Below are 5,388 nucleotides of genomic sequence, written 5' to 3'. Positions count from 1 at the left end.
TATATAAACGAAACTACATCAGATTAAAAGAGATCTTTCGTCCATTGCCAAAACAAAGTATCAAAATCTCTCTTCCCTTTTAAATACAGCATCGGCTTCATTCATGCAATTATTCTATACATTTTCCTTTTATTTCTCTTAAAAATCTTTTTTTTTTTTTTTTTTTTTAAATCTAAAAATTTGCAGCTCATTTATTAAATGTAGTTAAATAGTATTTATTAAATGTAATATTTTATTAAATGCAGTTAATAAGTATTTATTAAATGTAATATTTTATTAAATGTAGTTTATTTATTTTGACTATGTTGTTTTGAATTTTTGAAGGTTTTAAAGGTTCTTGAGAGTGATACGCAGTAGTGTAAACGTAGTTTCCTACCAAAGGAGTAAGTACACTTGCTTTAAGTTGAAAACATAACATTTTATTGTTGCTTTCCTTGAGTTTAACAAAACAAATGCGTATATTATGTCAGACTATGACATGTTAATAAAATTATATGGTGAATAACAAATGAATGCATTTGACTGGTACAACGCAAGTTGAGTCTACTTAACAATTCATTTAGTTAGGCATACAGTCGTTCGCATAAAATTATCCGGGATACTGTGCTAGATTCCTGTTACAATCTAATCTTACTTAAATCCCAATACAGGTTTCCGTGCCTTCAAATCGTCACCCCACGCTGGAATGATTCACGGCTGTTGGCCACATCGACACACAGTCTTCACGTACATCGAAAGGACATACAGTTTTCATCTACTTCGAAAGGGCACACAATCTTTACCTACATCGAAAGGACATACATTCTTCATTTACATCGGAAGGACATACAGTCTTCACCTACATCGAAAGACATAAAGTCTTCATCTACATCGAAATGACATACACTCTTCTTCTACATCGAAAGGACATACAAGGCTTCATCTACATCGGAAGGACATTACAGTTTTCACCTACATCGAAAGGACAGTCTTCATCTACAACGAAATGATACACAATCTTCATCTCCTTCTGGAGGAGACATGGTCTTCAAACACTTTCTTGATTTATACTACGGGATTATATAATTTACAAAGGAGGAATACAAATTTCCCAACAGACGAATTAAAACTAATATATTTTGCAAAAGAATGGTATTATAAATAGTTAAACTTACAACTTAATATTTCATAAAAAATTTAATTAAATAAATAAATTTATAATTAGCATAATTTCTTATTTAAATAATTCTAAAAAAATATTATTTTCGCAGAAACTTTTAATGACAGGGCAAAGTTGTTATATGAACAATATATGAAAACATGGCGTGTCAATAAAGTTTTTCATGCTTGTTTTGGACATAACATTTATTATACATTCATTAAACGTTTCCTTTATAATCGCAAAGAAAAAAAAAAAAAAAAAAAAAAATAGATGCATTGTGTTGTAGCTATTACTTCTCTTTTAAAATTCAACATTTTTATTTAGTTATTACATATCCTAATTTGGAAAAAGTCTCGTTGCAGTCGCAAATACATTAAAAAAAGGTGAAATGATCCACATCTTCCCACTATGAATCTCGTAACTTTCATCTTCTCTCTGCACTAAGCTATAAAAACCGAATGATGCTTGACCAGTGCGTCAACAACAACAAAAGTTACGGTCTCAGATCATAAATACCCTTCCCTCCTCTCGTAATCCAGGAAATAGCTGCTCAGATCACACCGGCAGACGATTTTCGACGAAACGAAATGAGCATACGAACAAAACAGAATTCGATTATGTAACATAAGCACCAATGTGCACCGTTCGAAAGAACCCGTAAAGAGTGGATATTAGGACACAAATCCCCCAATTTATTGCCCTGGTCCGGTGAAGGGAAGAGAGAAGTTTTACGACTTCAACAAACAAACTTAAGTGCTGAAGTTTCCGGATGTCTTTGAAGCAGAACGTGGCTTTTAGAATACAGTCTACGGATTTCATAACGTAGCTTTGGCAAAAGCGTTAGAATTTGCGGAAAGTAACAATGACTGAGAGAAAGAATTAGAAGGCTCCCCCACTCCTAAGCAAGTGTAGGTTTTCTCATTTGTGGCAAAGGATTTTTAAGGAAATTTATGTCCGCATTTAGTTGGACGAAATACCCTTCTTTTTTCTTTCTCCCTGTGTATCCATTTACAAAACAGATGGAACTACTTTACTCGTAACGAACTGAACCGTAAAAATGGAAGTAAGTGAGGGTTGCACTTCGACCGTAAGTAAATCATGGCAATCACACTTCGAATGCAATATTTTTCATTTATTAGGCATATTAAGAAACGTGCATTCCGTTGATTGGGGGGGGGAACGCTCGACTTTTTTTCTCGTAAAAATATTAAATGTTATTACTTAAGTAGATTCTTATGAAAAAGCAATGTAAAAATAAAGTATGTAATAATATATAATGTATAAGGCGTGGAAAGTATATAATATGAGAATAATAGTCAAAATTATTTACTAGTTTACCATTAAAAAATTCAAAAATTGAAATACATAAACATAAATAATCATATAAATATTTTACTCACGTACCTAAATCTATCTATTGTTTTCAGCCCAAAAAAATAAATCTTTATAGTTTGATAGCGTTTAATCTCAACTCTAATCCGCAACATCTGTTATTATTTTCCCCCTTCTTAAATCATAAAAAATGTAATAAAATGAAAAATATCAAAACATTATAACAGTATATAACAACACGAGCAAAATTAAAAGAAAAAACGAAATATGTAAAGGTATTTGCAATTATACACTCTTTTGCAAAAAAATCGAAGCACCATGAAGGAAGTGGTTGTTTTGGATGAAACTGAATATGCGTATAGCTCATACACAGATAATAAAATGATTAAAAAATCTAGGCCATAGAACCTGCTCACGGCTCACAATCAACCACTGAGTGTTCAAATTAGTAATTAGTTGAACCACCCCTGGCTCCAATTTATGCTTGAATTCGTCGAAGCAAGGAGTGGTAGAGATTCTTAATGTCATCCTGCGACGCATTCTGCCAGGCATTCATCAGTTGTCATTCCAAATCTAAGATATTTTTTTGGTGCCCGAATCTGGCGGCCTACTGTCCTAGACATGCTCGATTGGTGAAAGGTCTGGTGACCTTGCTGGCCAAGGAAGAATACCAACCGCACGGAGACAGTCCAGAGAAAAGATGGGCAAACTACGGCCCGCAAGCAAACTCCGGTCAGCCGGAAGGCTCTATCCGACCCGTGGATAGAATTTTAATTTGCCGGTCCCAGGCAAATTAAAAGAAATGTGTATTTATATATTATATACCATCTCCTTTTCTACTTTGTTTAAATATTATTTTTTTCTTCCTTTTTTTCCAAAGGGCTGATGATCTTTTTGACGGATACAGCAAGCACAGACAGCTTTCAATTGGTAAAGTGTAAAAAGTGGAAGCTCTTTGTTAGTTATACCTGTAAATTGGCGCCAGCAAGCGTTATCTCTTTCTCGAGAAACAGACATATGGGAATCCGATATGGGAGTTAGACCTCTTAGGAAAAACTTAATATTAATTATTTTAACTTAAAACTTAATAAGACAACTTAATCTGTTTGCTGGGCAGCTAGCTAAGAACGACTTGTCTCATTTCTCGAGGTTAAATTTAATATCCTCAGTAAAAGAAGAGAATCTTAAAAATTATGAAGACGGCTTGAAAAAAACTGCATTTTGAGTTCGAAGGAAGATTTCAAGATTTCAGTACCATTCAAACAGAATTGGATAGTTTTACCGTTCTTTTCAACGTAAATTGTGAAGCAGTGAGATCAGATTTGCAGCTTGAATTAATTGAGTTGCAATCTAACAATCATCTCAAGCAGTTTGTTCTAAATATGCCTAAAGTTAGAGTTTTATAAATCATTACCGAAAGTTTTTCAAATTTAATATCTCACGCCCAGAAAATCAGCGCTATGTTTGCATCATCTTATATATGTGAATAAGCGTTTTCAACTATAAACCTTAGAAAGAATTATTTCAGAAATAGACTGACAGATGAGCATTTCGCCTCGTTCCTTAGAATCAGTACTTCTCACTTCGAAACTCAATATAAGGGACTTTTAAAAATGAAATCGCAATTTCATTTATCTCATTAATATATTTAAATTATAATACTTGTATATGTTTTTAAAATTTTAGAAAGATCTTTTTTAGCCCGCCAAACTTTTTGGTTTCGATTTTTGGCCCGTGACCGAAAAGGTTTGCCCATCCCTGGTCCAGAAATATGCCAGTGGTATGTGGCCTGGCATTGTCTTCTTGGAAAATGGCCGCAGGATGACATGCCATGAAGGGTAATGCAATCAGTCGCAGGATGGTATCGTTGGTCACACCAGGGTTTATGGCTTTATGCCTTTGTAAAACAAAGCCTGGCAGGTACCACTGACCCTGTCCTCTCCAGACACGAACACGGTGGTCATCTGCTTCAAGAGTGAAGCGGGATTCATTGCTGAACACTGTACGATGGCAGACTAATGGCAGCCATGATGATCGGCTGCGACACCAGTCCAGACGACGATGTTGTGGGGTTAATGTGTTAAAGGCCTCTGTGAGCGTAACCCCGCCTGAGATAAGCGCCGTGAGATGGTAGACAGTACCACGGGAGGTATAGACGTGTATGTAGTGCGTTGAATGCTGTAGTGGCTGACGGGGCTGTAGTCGACGGGGCTGACGGGTAGTATGCTACCGTTGGGGTGTTTCGGGCCTGGCGAACAATTATCCTATCTTGCCTCGCATTTGTGATCCTTGGCCTTCCACAGCCTTGGAGCTTTCGGCAATTTCCTTGTAGCAACCACTGCTGTCAACATCTTTGCACAGCAGTTTCTGTACTCTGGAGAGGTTGCGGCCTATTGCTCGGTATGACTACCCAGCTTCACGCAACCCTTCAATGCAACCACGTTCGAAATCTTTTAGTTGTCTGTAAGGTCTTCGATATCGTCGTAATGGCATCTTTAGTTGCTTCTTTACGGAATTACAATGGCAGCAACAACAACAACAAAAATAAATAAATAAATAAATAAACGTTCCGAAGGGACTTTTTTTTAACGTTTTCTGTGTTACCTTTCTTTTTAAATATCGTGTTCCTCGCACTTGAACCATAAAATTCAATCCAACAGCAATATCGCAAAATATTTAAAAGAGCATATCTTTAGAATTTCCGATACACAGTCTCTAGGGCTGGAGATAATTCCCCCCCCCCTGCTCAGTGTTGCCATTACTCGTTTTCAAATCGTTGACTCCAAATTTGGGCTTCCAGATTCCCCTATTCGGGTGGAGACGTACGTTATTCAAAATTTGATGGCTCTAGGTACCGTTGTTTTATCGCAATGCAAGAAACATACATATATTTACCCAGAATCTTCATTATTTAA

Source organism: Stegodyphus dumicola, chromosome 8 (assembly GCF_044657685.1).
Source record: "Stegodyphus dumicola isolate Sdum_Otavi_A_Nest chromosome 8, ASM4465768v1".
Lineage (NCBI taxonomy): Eukaryota > Metazoa > Arthropoda > Arachnida > Araneae > Eresidae > Stegodyphus > Stegodyphus dumicola.
This window is presented reverse-complemented; position numbering follows the sequence as displayed.